The sequence below is a fragment of the Bufo gargarizans genome, chromosome 2 (assembly GCF_014858855.1).
Source record: "Bufo gargarizans isolate SCDJY-AF-19 chromosome 2, ASM1485885v1, whole genome shotgun sequence".
Classification (NCBI taxonomy): domain Eukaryota; kingdom Metazoa; phylum Chordata; class Amphibia; order Anura; family Bufonidae; genus Bufo; species Bufo gargarizans.
The window spans coordinates 530,981,801-531,001,346 of record NC_058081.1 but is presented as its reverse complement, the minus strand read 5'-3'; positions in this window follow the sequence as shown (position 1 = coordinate 531,001,346).

Below are 19,546 nucleotides of genomic sequence, written 5' to 3'. Positions count from 1 at the left end.
GTTCTCAGAATATGGAGAATTCTCAGAGCTTTTAAAGCGCGCAAAGGCCCTGTCACGCTGAGAGGGGCGAAAGTGTTGCTGTTCGGGGACTATTCCGCTGAGGTTACGAAGAGGCGTAAAGCATTCTCCCCAATCTGTACGCAGTTACACAATAAAAACGTCAGATTTGCTTCGATTTACCCGGCCTCGCTCTGGATTTATCGCTCAGACGGCTCGTCTACGCTGTATCATTCTCCGGATGAAGCGTCTAATTCCCTGGAGGGACACTCACCACCTATTCGAGGATCACCGACATCACCACGACATCGCGACTGGGGATCCCATTGCTTTGCAGAGGACCCGTCGGGATCGGGTACTCATGTGCGACCCCTAGTGGATCGGGTCAGTTCCAGTCAGCACCGAGGGGCAAGATGACTTTCCTGTTATGACTTTGCAACGTGCCTTGCCACGCGGACGCAGGAGAATCCAGGATAACCACTGCGCAAGAGTCGGTATGTTTCGGGGTTAGCCTTTTGGATAGGGGAGGCCGGGGGCGATTTCGTTCCCGTGGGGAGGTTAGGTTGATCTCCTGATCCCTGGGGCCCCAGTTTTCCAAATCTAGAGGGTGGATCCACTAACATATCTTGCCGTGTTATATGATTGTTACTGGGGGCTTTTCAACGGGTGAACTCTCTGATGTGACTCTTTATGTTTCTTAACTTCACGAGTTGGGAAGTTGGCAATTTTGCTCCTGCAGGGTCTCTGGGCGTAGTCTATGACCCTGGGGCCTCAGTTTCCCGGGCCCGAGGGGTTGATCAGATTGGTGAGGTATGATGTGCCGGGCTTTCACTGTTTATATGCTCTGCTAGGTTGCACTTAGAGTTGTGTTCTAAAGGGCAGGGGAGTTGGGGAGTGGAGCGATCATAACACCATTATTGCTCGCTCTCACATGGGGAAAAAAATGAAGGTTCCAAGAAATTAATTGTGGCCTTTAAGGTCACCTTCAGGGCCTAGCGCCCTACTGTTTTTTGTTCGTTGCTTTTGCTTTTGTTGTTGTTTTGGAGGGATTATGGGAATTATTGCTAGGATGTCTGCCTACACTCACTTTCTATTCAGCTTTAACGCCCAGTGGAACCCTCCATGAGAATAGTTTCCTGGAACGTTAAAGGGCTGTGCTCTCCTCAGAAGCGCAACAAGATACTTCGGCACCTGAAAAATCTTCACACTGATATAGCCCTCTTACAGGAGACCCATTTGGTAGAGGAGGACTATGTCAGGATGAGGAAGACATGGGTAGGTAATGTGATGGGTTCCGCAGCGGTCAACCGCAAAGCAGGAGTGGTGATTTTGCTCCACAAGAATTTGTCATGTAATATCCTGGATCAGTCAAGTGATGGCGAGGGGAGATGGTGCACAGCGAAAATATCACTGGGGGCAGATGAGTTTCAGATTTATAATGTTTATGGCCCTAATGGAGAGAATAGGCCTTTCTTTGCGTCAGCCAACAAACTGGTGGGGGGAGACATCAATGCCGTGGCCTCCTCGAGGGAGGACAGGAAACCCTTACGGAAGCCTGGTGAGCGACCCCCTGCTGCTGAAGGGGCCTTGGCGAATTTTATGGAGGACACGGCATTGATAGACTCTTAGCGACTGCTCAACCCCGACAGTAGGGAATACACATTTTACTCAAACCCCCATGACTCATGGTTGAGAATTGACTATCTTATGGTTTCTGGTAACATGACAAATAGGATCTCAGACACCAGAATTCACAATCTAATCATATCCGATCATGCCCCCATCTCTATAAATATAGCAGAGCAGCAGCCTAAAGGCTCTGACATTATATGGCGCTTCCAATCATACTTATACCAGGATGAGAACTTCGCTGACCTTCTTAGGGGTTGGTATTGGGAATACAAGGGTGTTAACAGTTCATATCAAGATTCACCGTCTATTTACTGGGACACAGCGAAGGCGGTGTTGAGAGGACGCATAATGGCTTACACCTGGGGGTTGAAGAGGAAAGTGGTGTCGCCACTGCTGAATTATAGTAAACTACTCCGCTCGGCCTATACCGAGCATATGACTGCATCAGAACGGTCTAGACTAAAATGGAGGGAGGCCAGGGTCAATTATGAGTTGTGGTATGAGAGAAAGGCGAAGATGGATATGTCGAATTCCACGGCCAAATTTTTTAGAGAGGGTAAAAAGGCAGGTAGACTCTTGGCGTCGCTAGTACAGAATTCTAAGAAACAAAATCACATAACGTCCATTGCTGATCCTCGGGGCGGGGTACATACGAACCCTGAGAGAATAGTATCTGTCTTGCGAGATTTTTATGCAAAGCTTTATGAAGACCCTGGTCCGGCCGACCCCATGTCCAAGTTTTTCTGAAGTGCACCAATCTGCCATCGCCATCACAGGCCCAGTTAGATACCTTAAACTCACCGATCACTGAGTCGGAAGTCTTAGGGGCTATAAAAAACTCGGAATTGCACAAAGCTCCAGGCCCGGATGGGTATTCAATAGAGTTTTATAAGTTGTTGGGTGGGGAGGTAGCAGAACCACTCACGAAAGTCTTTAATGGTGTCCTCACGGGATCTCCCCTGTCACTGTCTGACAATGTAGCTTATGTTAAGTTAATTCCCAAGCCTGGGAGGGACGCCATACTTCCTTCTTCGTACCGTCCCATCTCAATGTCGATCTAAAATTGGCAGCTAAAATAATGTCGGATAGACTGTCACTGATGATGCCAGAACTGGTGTCCCCATCTCAGTCGGGTTTCATCAGGAACAGGACTGCAGTTACCAACATACGCAAAGTCCTTATGGTATTAGATGCAGTACGGTGGAAATCGGATAGAACTATTATGCCCTCATTGGTGGCATTTGATGCGGAAAAGGCATTTGATAGTGTGAGATGGGACTGGTTGAATAGGGTGTTGGATAGGATGCAGATCCTTGGCCTCTTTAGAGTTTTCATCTTAGCACTGTATTGTGACCCCAAGGCCAGAATCTCGACACCAGGATTCTTGTCAACACGTTTTCAGCTGGCAAGGGGAACACGACAGGGATGCCCCTTATCACCGCTATTATTTAATTTAGCTTTAGAGCCCTTGGTTAGGTTGCTAGAGGAGGGGGATATCTTCCAAAGTATTAAAGTTGGGAAAGTCACTCTTTGCTGACGATCTGCTCATCTTCTTAGCTGATCTGCTGACGGATTTAGAGAAGGTGCTGCAACTCTTATCCTCATTTGGCCCGGTCTCAGGCTTTAAGATAAACATAGATAAGTGTATGTTACTCATGTTGCGGACACCTGCGTCTAAATTTTAATTGCCGGAGTCCTGCAGTCAGATTGTAGTAGCTGAAGTGTACATCAAATATTTAGGTATCAAAATAGGGAGGACCCCTGAATCTCTCTACACCCTGAACTATATGCCGTTGTTTAAGGCAATTAGAAATGACTTGGAGAGATGGAAAAATCTGCCATTGTCTTTAACAGTAGAGGTTAGCTTATTAAGATGATTTGCTTCCCGAAGCTCTTGTACCCCATGCAAACATTGCCGCTGCTCTTGAAACACTCTGATGTCAAGGGTATCCAGTCCATGTTCTCAACATTTTTGTGGTCAGGGAAAAAAAAACTGAGTGTCTTTGTCCAAATTAATGCTACCCAGACACCAGGGAGGTCTGAATATCCCAAACATGAGGATTTATAATCTAGCTTGTCTATTTAGGCATTGTCTGGATTGGACACATAAAACACACTTTTGCTCAGACCCCATTTTGGAGCAACAACTGACTGCTGAGTGGCCGTTGGTGAATTTATTGCATACCAGGAGGCAGACACTCCCACCCCACCTGAAACACTCGCTGATTTTAAGGGACACTATTGTCACATGGAAAGAAGTGCGCAAATTAGCCAAAAGACCATTTCTGGCTTCCAGGAACATGGAACTTTGGAAGCATCCAGAATTCCCCCTAGGGGCACAAAATAAAATGTTTGGGGCCTGGAGGGCCAGAGGAATTCCCACATTTCTAGATATGCTCCATATTTCTGGGAAGAGATACCTGACGTTTCCGGAACTATGCGAGAAGTTTGGCCTAGACGACTCCCAGTTTCTAGCTTACCAGCAAATTATTCATTTTTGTAGACAGAGGCTGCTAGATGTTTCTAGTGAGTGCACAAACCAGTCCCTGGCATTCTCACTAGGGCACAGGGAAGCTAGGTACTCTATTTCCCAAATATACCATGTCATGAGAGAGTCAGTTGATAAAAAAATGGAGGCCGGGCTTTTCAAGAAGTGGGGGAGGAAATTGCAGGTCTCATTGCCAGTAGAGGAGGTTTTGATGGGGTGGGAGAGAGTTTGTAAGGCAGTACCCTGCGAAAAATGGAGGGAGTCGCATTTTCGCCTCATACATTTGGCGATCTATGCATTCAATGTTTCAAGGCGACCACCTAGAGTTGATTATTTGACGGCGTGTCCGAAGTGCTGGGCTGAACGAGCAGATTTATGACATTGTGTGTGGGATTGTGGCTCTGTTTAGACATTCTGGAAGGCAGTTGCTGCTTGGGTTAGGGACACTTGGGGAGAATCGTTGGTTCACAGCCCTACTGCATTACTTTTTCATATTTTTGACGATGCCTCCAAGCCTTGGTTGATAATTGATGTGGCCCTATTGGTATCTCTCCGTGGCCTTCTAAATCACTGGTTGAAGCCCAATACCCCTCAAATTAGTGATCTAATTTCCCAGATGTCTCATTTTATGTACATAGACAAATTTGACACGGAACATCAAAAGGAGAAGAAGACTAAGGGTTTTTCCACAAATGGCAAACCTTTATTGATAAACATATCCCGCGGAGAGATATCAATGAGCTGATGGCATCCTTCAGATATACGGAATGCTTGATGTTATGATATGGGAGGGGGTAGTGGGAATAGACATCCTTGGGGGTGGGACGGGGGGGCTAGGGAGGGAGGGTGGAGTTGGTTGTTGCTTTTATTTTATGCACTGAACCGATCTTGCTATCTCGATGTAATCATATTACAAAAAAAGGAAACCGTGTGATGTATCTTTTGCTTACTTTTATGTGACATGCTGAGATAATGCCATGTAAGATGATACATTATGAATAAAAATATGTTAAAAAAAAAAAGTATACATATTAGGTATCGCCATGTCCGTAAGAACCTGCTGTATAAAAATATCACATGAACTAACCCCTCAGTTGAACATCGTCAACAAAAAAATCAATAAAAACTGTGTCAAAAGTCATTTTTTGTCACCTTAAATCACATAAAGTGCATTAGCAACCTATCAAAAAGTCATACACATCCCAAAATTGTACCAATAAAACAGTCATCTCATCCTGCAAAAAATAAGACTCTACCTAAGACAATTACCCCCCCCAAAAAAAATAATAATAATATATATAATAAATGTATAATAATAATAAAACATGATTATTATATATTTTTTAAATGATATCATTGTGTAAAACTTACATAAATAAAAAAAGTATATATATTAAGCATTGCCACGTCCGTAACGACATGCTCTATAAAAATACCACATGATCTAACCTCTCATGTGAAAAAATGAATTTTTTGTCACCTTACATCATAAAAAGTGTAATACCAAGCGATAAAAAAGTCATAGGCACCCTAAAATATTACCAATTAAACCGTCATCTGACGTCACCAACAACCTGCTCTCTAAAAATACCACATAATTTAACCTGTCAGATGAACACTGTACATAACAAAAAAATAAAAACTGTGCCAAAACAACTACTTTTTGTTACCTTGCCTCACAAAAAGTATTATATAGAGCAAAAAAAATCATATGTACCCTAAAATAGTACCAACAAAACTGCCACTTTATCTCGTATTTTCCAAAATGTGGTAATTCTTTCTGTAGTTTCTACTCTCGGGGTGCATCAGGGGGTCTTCAAATGTGACATGGCAGCTTAAAATTATCTGCCTTCCAAAAACCATATAGCGTTCCTTTCCTTCTGCGCCCTGCCGTCCGTCTGCCTGTACAGCAGTTTACAACCACATATGGGGTGTTTCTGTAAAGTACAGAATCAGGGCAATAAATATTGAGTTTTGCTTGGCTGTTAACCCTTGCTTTGTTAGCGGAAAATAATGGATTAAAATGGAAAATCTGCTAAAAATTTGAAATTCTGAAATTTCGTCTCCATTTTCTATTAATTCTTGTGGAACACCTAAAGGGTTAACAAAGATTGTAAAAGTTTTGAATACCTTGAGGGGTGCAGTTTCTAAAATGGGGTCATTTTTGGGTAGTTTCTATTATGTAAGACTCACAAAGTGACTTCATACCTAAACTGGTCCTTAACCGCCTCCGGACCGCCTAACGCAGGATCGCGTTCCGGAGACGGTCGATTCATTCCTCCTAGACGCATCCGTGCGTCATCTCACGAGACGTGAGATTTCGGTCAGAGCCGGCCCGCGCATGCGCATTGCGGGCCGGCAAAAGTTAAAGGACTATTTTGTCACCAGCCTGCCAGCCAATGATCGTAGCTGGCAGGCTGGCGATTAAAAAAAAAACGAATCACCAGCCAGTTAACACATTATATTTATAAATATAATGTGTTAAATGGCTTCTGTGCTCCTCTGCTGGTCCTTTTTGTCGGTTGGTCCCAGCAGAGTGTAGTGTACGGGAGCTGTAATGCCCGTTACTACAGAAGGGTCACTTGTGTGCTGTCGTTCCCCCCTTATTTATGGGGAGGTTGGTATAAAACATCTTGTTAATGTAATGCTATGTACTTCCTGTTACTGTGAAATGTGCATGTGCAGGCCGGCTAGGGGTGTTATTCCAGCTCTGAGTCACTAGAGGGAGCTAGGGAACCCTAGTGTATATAAGGCCCAGTCAGGGAGTAGAAGAGCAGAGAGAGTGGGAGAAGGAGAAGGAGATGACACTGTGTCTGAGTTAAGGCCAGGCCATGGGCCTGTGAGAGTAGAGCAGGCCTGGAGCCTGCAGACTAGGAGAGGGTAGTGTAGTCCCTGTAACCGGGTTCCAGATCCAAGGAGAAGGTTCCCCTCCTGAGTCTTTAGTTGTCAAGCAGGAACGCCATAGTATAACCAGCCTGAGGACACAGAACGAAACAGAGGCAAACCTGATAAAGCAAGAGGTACTCAAAGTAACAGAGGAGGTACTTGATAAGGACATACCCAAGGATACGCCAGAGCTAGGGCATCAGGCCTTGGAGAATAATTTCCATATTTCAGGATCAGTCAGGAATAGAGTGCAAGCCGCCTGTACTGTAAGTCCTGTGTTTAACCCTCTGAAACCCACCTTGCTACAACCGGCCTGTCTGTAACGTACGTAAACCAACTGTCTTCAATGGAACTGCGCTTCCAATTATGTCCATGCATGACGATTACAGAAAACAAGTAAAGTTCCAGTTTTGGTTGGCTATCACGTGGTTTCTGCGTTATTCTTGCTATCAACAAACGGTGTGCCACCGTTCAATTGGCACTGGCGTCACGACATTCATCACCTGCCTGTTCCAGTGCTGACCCGTTTGAAGACGACAGTGAGTCCCAGGTTAGTGGGTTACCCTGCACTACAAAGCCCAGCATACCTAAAGCTACACTACCGACCCCCTGGGACACTGCAAGAGGAGCACAGATCACTGTAAGTACACAGACACCACACACTTAGCCCCCGATCACCCCCCATCATCCCCAATTAACCCCTTGATCACCCCTTAATCACCCCTGTCAATCACTAGTGAAAGGGAAAAAAGTGATCAGTGTAAACTGTCACTTTTTTTTCCACTAGTATTGACGGTTAGGTTTTAGGATAGTTTAGGCCCCTTTATTAGGTAGTTAGCGTCGGTTAGCACCCAGCCCACCGCACCGCAGTCACTGATTCGCTGATTAGCGTATCGCTAATCAGCATTGGTACTTTTATAGAATCTGTAAGTGATCAGAACTGATCACAGTCAGATCTATAATAGTATTAGTGTCACCTGGGACAAAGTGCATAATGTACTTTGCCACATCTCCTGGGCGATTTGCGCTTTGCACATTGTCCCATGGGGAAGGAGAGGTTTGTCTTATAAAAAGGTAAAAAAAGCGAAACAAAAATCACCGGTAAGCAAAAAAGTTAATGTTCTGTTCCAAAAGTTCAATAAAGTTAATGTTCTGTTCAAATGTTATTATAAAGTTCATGTTAATAAATTTATTGCGTTGCGGCCTGTTTTTTTCTTTTTTTTTACCTTCTAGGTGGACCAACCGATGAACCAGCTGCAGCACTGATGCAGCAGCGCTGCAAGACGAGATTTCTCCTCTGCAGTAAAAAAGATACGTTTGCCGAGGCTTATGAGCTGAGGAGGAGGAGGCGGCGTTCCTATGCTTTGGCAAACACTTTGTATATAAAAAAAAACACAAAAAAACAACCGGCAATGATTTTTTCATCCACATCAATTAATGTGAATAGAGAAATTGGGTTTGCCAGGGCATACAAGCTAAGTGGGTTTGGATGTTGGGCGGAGCTCCTATGTCCTGGCAGACGCCTTTCCCCTCCTTTTTTTTTTTTTTTTGGGCAGAAATTTTTTCATCCCCATTGATTAATGCGAATGAAGAAATCTGTTCATTTTTTCTTTCAGCCCAGAGGCTGAACGGAAAAAAAAAATCTCATTACCCGTATCCTCAATATAAGGAGAATAGCAGAAACTCCTAATGCTGGCCATACATGTAATGATTGCGGAGACCCTTAAATGCCAGGGCAGTACAAACACCCCACAAATGACGCCATTTTGGAAAGAAGACACCCTAAGGTATTCGCTGATGGGCATAGTGAGTTCATAGAAGTTTTTATTTTTTGTCACACGTTAGCGTAAAATTATGTTTTTTTTTTTTTTTTGTTCTGTTTTTTTCTTACAAAGTCTCATATTCCACTAACTTGTGACAAAAAATAAAAACTTCCATGAACTCACTATGCCCATCACGAAATACCTTGGGGTGTCTTCTTTCCAAAATTGGGTCACTTGGGGGGTATTTATACTGCCCTGGCATTTTAGGGGAATTCCTTTGACTTCTGATACCTCATAAATAGGGATGAGCGAATCCGAACTGTATAGTTCGGGTTCGTACCGAATTTTGGGGTGTTCGTGACACGGACCCGAACCCGAACATTTTCGTAAAAGTCCGGGTTCGGTGTTCGGTGCTTTCTTGGTGCTTTTTGAAAGGCTGCAAAGCAGCCAATCAACAAGCGTCATACTACTTGCCCCAAGAGGCCATCACAGCCATGCCTACTATTGGCATGGCTGTGATTGGCCAGTGCAGCATGTGACCCAGCCTCTATTTAAGCTGGAGTCACGTAGCGCCGCACGTTACTCTGCTCTAATCAGTGTAGGGATAGGATGCAGCTGCTGCTGTAAGGGCGAGATTAGACAGTGATTTAGTCTTCAAAAACACTTACTGAAGTGATCGATGTACAGCTGTGAATCATTCAACCTCTGCTATTTAATTGCTCACTGTTTTTAGGCTGCCCAGAGCGTTTTTCTGTCCCTTTTTTCTGGGGTGATCGGAGGCCATTTTGTGTCTTGTGGTGCGCCAGCACAAGCTGTCACCAAATACATTTAACCATCAATAGTGTGTTTGTTTTTTGCTATATCCTACATTAGGGGCTTGCTGTGCTTGCTATTTTATTGAGGGGTAAAATACAATTGCCAAAATAGCAGTACCCTAAATCTGGTGTTTCAGCTGTGGCTAGCCAATTGTAATACTGTCATCTGTCTGGCAAAGGATATATTTTGTTGTGGGTTGAAATACAATTCCCAACTTAGCAATTCCCTAAATCAGTGGTTAAATCTATCCACAAAAGGGTATATTAGATTGAAGGTGCGGATAGGGTCATCCACAATAACTTCACACGCTATCGTGCATTTCCAAGTCTAATTCTGTCCGTAAAAGAGATACCTGTCATCCAGGGCCTAAATACTAGACCTACAATTTATATTCAGCTAAATCTGTGGTTACTGCTGTGCCTGTATTAGTGTAATACGGTATCTAAATAGATAGCCAGATAGTGTTAGGCGCCTGTAAAAAAAAGGCCTGAATTTGAATTCAATACATTGGGCCAAATAATTTTTTTCTTATTGTGGTGAATGGTAACAATGAGGAAAACATCTAGTAAGGGACGCGGACGCGGACATGGTCGTGGTGGTGTTAGTGGACCCTCTGGTGCTGGGAGAGGACGTGGCCGTTCTGCCACAGCCACACGTCCTAGTGTACCAACTACCTCACGTCCCAGTAGCCACCAGAATTTACAGCGATATTTGGTGGGGCCCAATGCCGTTCTAAGGATGGTAAGGCCTGAGCAGGTACAGGCATTAGTCAATTGGGTGGCCGACAGTGGATCCAGCACGTTCACATTATCTCCCACCCAGTCTTCTGCAGAAAGCGCACAGATGGCGCCTGAAAACCAAGCACATCAGTCTGTAAAATCACCCCCATGCATATCAGAAACTGTCTGAGTCTCAACTTATGCAGCAGTCTCTTATGCTGTTTGAAGACTCTGCTGGCAGGGTTCAGCTCTTCGTCTCACAAACATTTGAGAGAAAGCGCAAATTCCCACCTAGCCACCCTCGATCCCTGGCCCTGAATGCCAGCATTTCTAAACTACTGGCCTATGAAATACTGTCATTCAGGCTGGTGGACACAGACAGCTTCAAACAGCTCATGTCGCTTGCTGTCCCACAGTATGTTCCCAGCCGCCACTACTTCTCCAAGAGAGCCGTGCCTTCCCTGCACAACCAAGTATCCGATAAAATCAAGTGTGCACTGCGCAACGCCATCTGTGGCAAGGTCCACCTAACCACAGATACGTGGACCAGTAAGCACGGCCAGGGACGCTATATCTCCCTAACTGCACACTGGGTAAATGTAGTGGCGGCTGGGCCCCAGGCAGAGAGCTGTTTGGCGCACGTCCTTCCGCCGCCAAGGATCGCAGGGCAACATTCTTTGCCTCCTGTAGCCTCCTCCTACTCGGCTTCCTCCTCCTCTTCTTCCACCTGCTCATCCAGTCAGCCACACACCTTCACCACCAACTTCAGCACAGCCCGGGGTAAACTTCAGCAGGCCATTCTGAAACTCATATGTTTGGGGGACAGGCCCCACACCACGCAGGAGTTGTGGCGGGGTATTGAACAACAGACCGACGAGTGGTTGCTGCCGGTGAGCCTCAAGTCCGGCCTGGCGGTCTGCAGCTCTGGGACTAGCCGGTTTGACGCACATCCCTTGCCTGGCGCGTGTGCTGAATTTGGTGGTGCAGAAGTTCATTCACAACTACCCCGATATGTCAGAGCTGCTGCATAAAGTGCGGGCCGTCTATGCGCGCTTCCAGTGTTCACATCCTGCCGCTGCTCGCCTGTCTGCGCTACAGCGTAACTTCGGCCTTCCCGCTCACCGCCTCATATGCGACGTGCCCACCAGCACGCACGGGTCAGTCGCACTGCGGAACAGCACCACTTCACCACCAATGACTGGGCCTCGATGCGAGACCTGTGTGCCCTGTTACGCTGTTTCGAGTACTCCACCAACATGGCCAGTGGCGATGACGCCGTTATCAGCGTTACAATACCATTTCTATGTCTCCTTGAGAAAACACTTAGGGCGATGATGCAAGAGGAGGTGGCCCAGGAGTAGGAGGAGGACGAAGAGGGGTAATTTTTGGCACTTTCAGGCCAGTCTCTTAGAAGTGACTCAGAGGGAGGTTTTTTGCAACAGCAGAGGCCAGGTACAAATGTGGCCAGACAGGGCCCACTACTGGAGGACGAGGATGTGGAGGAGGTGGAGGAGGATGAGGATGAAGCATGTTCACAGCGGGGTGGCACCCAACACAGCTCGGGTCCATCACTGCTGCGTGGCTGGGGGGAAACGCAGGACGATGACGATACGCCTCCCACAGAGGACAGCTTGCCCTTACCTCTGGGCAGCCTGGCACACATGAGCGACTACATGCTGCAGTGCGGACTACTGGGTTGCCACCCTGCTGCATCCCCGGAACAAAGACAATGTGCCCACCTTACTTCCTGCACTGGAGCATGATATGAAGATGCACGAGTACAAGCGTGCGTTGGTAGACGCGCTACTGAGAGCATTCCCAAATGTCACAGGGGAACAAGTGGAAGCCCAAGGCGAAGGCAGAGGAGGAGCAAGAGGTCGCCAACGCAGCTGTGTCACGGCCAGCTCCTCTGAGGGAAGGGTTAGCATGGCAGAGATGTGGAAAAGTTTTGTAAACACGCCACAGCTAACTGCACCACCACCTGATACGGAACGTGTTAGCAGGAGGCAACATTTCACTAACATGGTGGAACAGTACGTGTGCACACCCCTCCACGTACTGACTGATGGTTCGGCCCCATTCAACTTCTGGGTCTCCAAATTGTCCACGTGGCCAGAGCTAGCCTTTTATGCCTTGGAGGTGCTGGCCTGCCCAGCGGGCTGTGATTTGTCTGAACATGTATTCAGCATGGCAGGGGGCGTCATTACAGACAAACGCATGCCGCCTGTCTACAGCTGGTCTACAAATTTGGACTCTACCATTTGAATGTCTCAACAGAAATCGAGACTCATCAGACCAGGCAACATTTTTCCAGTCTTCAACAGTCCAATTTTGGTGAGCTCGTGCAAATTGTAGCCTCTTTTCCCTATTTGTAGTGAAGATGAGTGGTACCCGGTGGGGTCTTCTGCTGTTGTAGCCCACCTTTCTTTCCCATTCTGACATTCAGTTTGGAGTTCAGGAGATTGTCTTGACCAGGACCACAACCCTACATGCATTGAAGCAACTGCCATGTGATGTGGTCCAGCCCCTGATGAGGACGACGAGCATGCAGATGAGCTTCCCTGAGACTGTTTCTGACAGTTTGTGCAGAAATTCTTTGGTTATGCAAACATATTGTTGCTGCAGCTGTTCTGGTGGCTGGTCTCAGATGATCATGGAGGTCCTGGGCTGGTGTGGTTACACATGGTCTGCGGTTCTGAGGCCGGTTGGATGTACTTCCAAATTCTCTGAAACGCCTTTGGAGATGGCTTATGGTAGAGAAATAAACATTCATTGCACGGGCAACAGCTCTGGTAGACATTCCTGCAGTCAGCATTCCAATTGCACGCTCCCTCAAATGTTGCAACATCTGTGGCATTGCGCTGTGTGATCAAACAGCACATTTCAGAGTGGCTTTTTATTGTGGGCACATCTGTGCAATATTCATGTTGTCTAATCAGCACCTTGATATGCCATACCTGTGAGGTGGGATAGATTATCTCGACAAAGGAGAAGTTCTCACTAACACAGATTTAGACAGATTTGTGAACAATATTTGAGAGTAATGGGTCTTTTGTGTATGTAGAAAATGTTTCAGGTCTTTGAGTTCGGCTCATGCAAAATGGGACCAAAACCAAAAGTGTTGCGTTTATATTTTTGCTCAGTGTATATAATTCAGATAGTTAGTGTTAGATAGTCAGTGTAGGTTAGTGAATGAATAGTGTAGCTGATAGGGTCCAGTGCAGGGTGTAGTGTAGGTTAGATAGAGATATAGTATAGTGTAGGCTTTTGCTGTCTGTTTCATCTGTGAAAAAAAAAAAGTTTGTTTCTGTGTTTTAGGGTTTCGTGTGGGTAGTGATTAGTGTCAGCGTCCTTTGTCTGTGAAAAAAACAAAAAACTAAGAAAAAAACACCAAAAAGTATTTTTAGTGCTTTAAGGTTAGTGTTTGAGGGCTTTGTGTGGGTAGTGACTAGCATCATCGTCTTTTGTCTGTGGAAAAAAAATGTATGTTTCTGTGTTTTAGGCTTTCGTGTGAGTAGTGATTAGTGTCAGCGTCCTTTGTCTGTGAAAAAAAAAAATAGTATTTTTCTGTGTTTTAGGGTTACTGTTTTAGGGTTTCGTGTGGGTAGTGATCTTTTTTCCTTTTTTGCCCCATTGTCCCCAACCGAATAAAGTTTGCCCAAATTCTCTTATTATTTTCCTTATATATATTTTTGGTATATAAAAACAGATCATGAGTGCACGTGGGCGTGCCAGCAGCCGTGGTCGTTGTAGGGGAGTTGGTTCCAGTGCTGGACTGCTGCCAACACTTGGCCGCTCCTCTACCCACAGAGGGGCGGGCGCAGGTGGCAGGGGCGTCCGCCTCATCCTTGATTTTTTATTTTTTTTTGGGCGTGGCAGCCACCCCATTTCATCTCAAGACGCCAAGGCAGTGGTGTAATTCGTGATTCGTGACACAAGCCAGTGGCACGGAGTCCTCTGCCCCGGCTCTGAGCAACAGCAGCTCTCCACCATGGTGATGGATCATGTGATGAACCATGTGATGAGTGCACTGACGTCACCACAGGTCCTTTTCATCCTGGGCATCAAAGAAGAAGACAGAAGAGAAGCCGGGTTGCGTGAACAAGTGGATGAGGCGAGTTAAATTATTATATTTTTTTTTAACCCCTCCATCCCAATTTTACTAAGCACCCTGTATTAAGAATGCTAGTATTTTCCCTTATAACCATGTTATAAGGGAAAATAATAAAATCTACACAACACCTAACCTAAACCCAAACTTCTGTGAAGAAGTCCGGGTTCGGGTCTGGGTACCAAACATGCCTATTTTTCTCACACGCGTGCAAAACGCATTAAAATCGTGCATTTTCCCGCAACGCACCTGCTTCCTATCCGGCCCTCACACATGACGCCCGTGTAAATGAGGCCTTAGGGATCAGGCCCGGAGTAGGGACAGGTATCTGGACAGGGTCGCCCCTGTCGGGGCGGGTGCTCTGTGTAGATAGGTAGAATGAAACTAGCCCCTTTCCGCATGAATACGGTATAATAGGGCACAGAGCTACTCTATCTATACAGACCCCGTTGATTACCATGGCTTTTCATTGGATTTACATCTGTTGTCCTCCAGATCTGGCTCCCTGGATATCTCTCCTGGTCCCATCACACTTACTTCACCCTGGCAGCAGACAATATGACAATTGCCATCTGTCAGCTGTGCCAGGCCAGGGTGAGGAGAAGGAGGTCTGTTACTTGGCTGGATACCACTGCCCTTACCCAGCACCTGAAAGTCAACCACTGGCAGGAGTGGGAACAGATGCTGGGTGGTCGCAGCAGCAGTGCGCAGGGGACAGCAGCTCCTGCCACTGTCCTGCAGCCACCCCATCCCCTTTCCAACAATGCATTCCCACTTCCCCACTCCCTCTCCAGACCTCTGCCTCCTCTGCACCCTCCTCTTTCGCCTCCACTGCTGTCCGGTGCCAGCCGTTGGTTGCCAACACATTTGAGCGCACCGCGCCCTACGCCCCCCCGAGCGTGGGTTCACTCAATGGACCCCTGGCAAGGGTTATCACCCAACATCTGCTGCCCTTCAATATTGTGGACTGCAATCCATTCTGGCAGATGTTGGAGCAGGCCCAATCCAGATGGCGTGTCCCCAGCAGCCATTTCTTTGCCAGGAGTGGCGTCCCCTGCCCTACATTTTGTTCTGCAGAATGTATTCCTGTCACTGGATCACGCTGTCAGCGACAGGGTGCATCTGACAATGGATTCCTGGACCAGCAGACATGGACAGGGACGATACATCAGTTTTACAGCCTATTGGGTGTCCCTCCGAGGTGCCAGGGAGGGATCATCAGATGTGGCGGCATCACAGTTTGTGGTGCCGCCCCTGGGTGTCCGGGGGAGAACTGCTGCTCTCCCTCAAGCCACTGTCTCCACCGCTGCTGACCCCCCCACTAAGTGTGGGGCACATCCGCTGCCAGGCCGTGCTCCAGCTTATTAGCTTGTGAGCTTAGGGAAACTGAGACACACTGGACCTGATGTTCTGGCCGCCCTCCAGGCTCAGGTCCAAAAGTGGCTGACACTCGAAGGCTCCAGGCAGGTATGGTTGTCTGTGACAACAGCAGCAACCTCCTCACTGCCCTCAATGCTGGCAGTCTAACACACGTGCCCTGCGTGGCACATGTCCTCAACCTTGTGGTACAGAAGTTCCTACGCACATATCAAAGGCTGAGCGACATCGAGCATTGTGTACGTAGGATTCCCAGCCACTTCTGACGCACCCCAACCGCCACTGCATCCCTGTCCAAACTGCAGCAGGACAGCAGCCTGCCACCTCACAGGCTGATTGTGGACAGCGTGACGCAGTGGAACTCCACCATCCACATGCTGGAGAGGTTGTGGGAGCAGCAACAGGCGGTAAAAGAATACCTGCTGGACTAAGGCACTTCCGGGGCATCACACCCACTCCCCTACATCACCAATGTGGAGTGGGGGCAGATACACCAGGTCTGCCACGTGTCAGCCCCATTCGAGCAGGCAACCAAGATGGTCAGCAGGGAGCTTGTTGGCCTCAATGACGTGCTCCCTATAGTGTTCCTGCTGGACAGGACACTAGATCGCCTGCTCGATGCTGGGGAGAGTGACTTGGTGGAGCAACAATGCTCCACCAAGACCAGGACGAGGAGGAGGAAGAATTTGTAAAGGAGTTTGCCGACATCCTGGAGTCTGGGCCTGGTCAAGAGGAAGAGCCGGTGCTGGGGGCACCCTTAGTCCGGGGGTGGGGCGGCTCCCACAGGGAGCAGCAGCAGCAGTAGGAGGACCAAGATGTCATGGTCCCGGGCAGCCAAGAAGAGTCCCAGTGGGCTGTCCTCTTCCCCATGACTGCCCACATGCTGCGATGCCTCAGGAGGGACCCCTGGGTCAAGAAAATTAAGGAGAGGGATGATTTTTGGTTGGCCACCCTTTTAGACCCTCTCTGCAAGGGAAAACTGGAGCAGTTCATCCCAGCAAGCTGGAGGGATGCCCGTATGAATAACCTAGGGGCCTGTCTGATCCTCCGGCTGGAGCAGGCAAACCCTCAGCCTCACGCTCAAGTTCTCCCCGCCCATGTCACCCAGTAGGTGGCTGGCCCAAGCAGCTCCAGCCAAGTAGGTGATCTTATGGGTCAGATGAGGTTGTTCTACCAGTCTGCGCGATCCAGTAGCAGCAGCAGCAGTCACCACCAGCAGCTGGCCCGCATGGTGGCAGACTACATGGGTTACGTCGGTGTTTCCGACAGCATGAGCACCGATGAACCCATGGAGTACTGGGTTGCCAGGCTGGACACCTGCCGTGAGCTTGCTCAGTATGCGCTGGAAGTACTGTCTTGCCCCCCTCCAGCGTACTGTCTGAGCGGACATTCAGCGCGGCAGGTGGGGTGGTCACCGACAAGCGGACCCGTCTGTCTACTGACTCCGTGGACAGACTGACATTTAGCAAAATAAATCTTGAGTCCTGGATCGGCAGCGATTTCTTGGTTCCGGGCGCTGAAGGGACTCTTATCAATCCCTTTCCTTGGCTCTCCCTCCCAAACTTTGTTGTTTTTTTAACTTCTGTATATATTTCTTGATAAATTTATTTATTATGGATAAATTTTTAATATATTTATAACTTTATTTATAAATTTCTGTATTGATGAATTTATTTATGTATTTATTGATGAATTTATTTATGTATTTATTGATGAATTTATTTATGTATTTTAAAAGTAGATAGGTACTCAATCATCTGTGGTCATCGCAGGGGTGTCGTTAGGTCAGAACATTATGTTATGCTGGAAGCGCCGTCCGCTTTGACTCTCCTGCGCTGCGCAGTGCTACTCTTCACTGGCCCCGCCATCCTAATCCGTATCCTGCAGTCAGTTACTGAACTTTAAATCAGCGCTCATGATCTAATTACTATCTTACACACTCAGTTCTAGAAACATGCAGTCCGGGCGGTGCTCGCTCACTGACGTCACACGCCTGCTCCTCCCACTAACCGGCGCAGGCACGTGACTTCAGTGAGCGAGCACCGCCCGCACTGCATATTTCCGGAGCTAAGTGTGTAAGATAGTAATGAGATGAGCGCTGATTTAAAGTTCAGTTACTGCAGGATATGGATTACTGATGGGATGATCTGTGGGGTTGCCCAGACGGCTAGGCCCTTCACAGTAGTTATTAACCCCTTTCAGCAGTCCTCCATTCACTGAAGGGGGGACTGCTGAAAAGGGTTAATAACTACTGTGAAGGGGGGACTGCTGAAAGGGGTTAATAACTACTGTGAAGGCCCCCCCAGGCGATGGGTGTGTGGCTTCATGGGGTGGGGGCATGGCTTCACGGGGGCGTGATACAGTGGGCTTGTGCCCCGGATGTTTTCAGACCCTAGAAACTCCCCTGGGTCATCGCAAAAACAAATGTTTATTCACATAGGTAAGTAGTCTCAAGAAAAAACACACTCATATACAGAATAAATACTATAAATAAAAAATCTATTAAAATCAGTTAAACACACCACCTACATGTGCACTCTCAGGAGTAAAATAATTTGGTATTGCTCAATAGAACCGCCAATTCTGATTGTGATACGGCGATTTAGATCGCAAAAATATAACTGAGTTTATTTATATATTTTTTTCATTAATTTATTAAACCTCTTATTGATTTATTTATTAATTTAACTAATTGTTAAAAATAATTATATATATATACACTACGTGCAGAATTATTAGGCAAATGAGTATTTTGACCACATCATCCTCTTTATGCATGTTGTCTTACTCCAAGCTGTATAGGCTCGAAAGCCTACTACCAATTAAGCATATTAGGTGATGTGCATCTCTGTAATGAGAAGGGGTGTGGTCTAATGACATCAACACCCTATATCAGGTGTGCATAATTATTAGGCAACTTCCTTTCCTTTGGCAAAATGGGTCAAAAGAAGGACTTGACAGGCTCAGAAAAGTCAAAAATAGTGAGATATCTTGCAGAGGGATGCAGCACTCTTAAAATTGCAAAGCTTCTGAAGCGTGATCATCGAACAATCAAGCGTTTCATTCAAAATAGTCAACAGGGTCGCAAGAAGCGTGTGGAAAAACCAAGGTGCAAAATAACTGCCCATGAACTGAGAAAAGTCAAGCGTGCAGCTGCCAAGATGCCACTTGCCACCAGTTTGGCCATATTTCAGAGCTGTAACATCACTGGAGTGCCCAAAAGCACAAGGTGTGCAATACTCAGAGACATGGCCAAGGTAAGAAAGGCTGAAAGACGACCACCACTGAACAAGACACACAAGCTGAAACGTCAAGACTGGGCCAAGAAATATCTCAAGACTGATTTTTCTAAGGTTTTATGGACTGATGAAATGAGAGTGAGTCTTGATGGGCCAGATGGCTGGATTGGTAAAGGGCAGAGAGCTCCAGTCCGACTCAGACGCCAGCAAGGTGGAGGTGGAGTACTGGTTTGGGCTGGTATCATCAAAGATGAGCTTGTGGGGCCTTTTTGGGTTGAGGATGGAGTCAAGCTCAACTCCCAGTCCTACTGCCAGTTTCTGGAAGACACCTTCTTCAAGCAGTGGTAAAGGAAGAAGTCTGCAAGGTAAGAAAAACATGATTTTCATGCAGGACAATGCTCCATCACACGCGTCCAAGTACTCCACAACGTGGCTGGCAAGAAAGGGTATAAAAGAAGAAAATCTAATGACATGGCCTCCTTGTTCACCTGATCTGAACCCCATTGAGAACCTGTGGT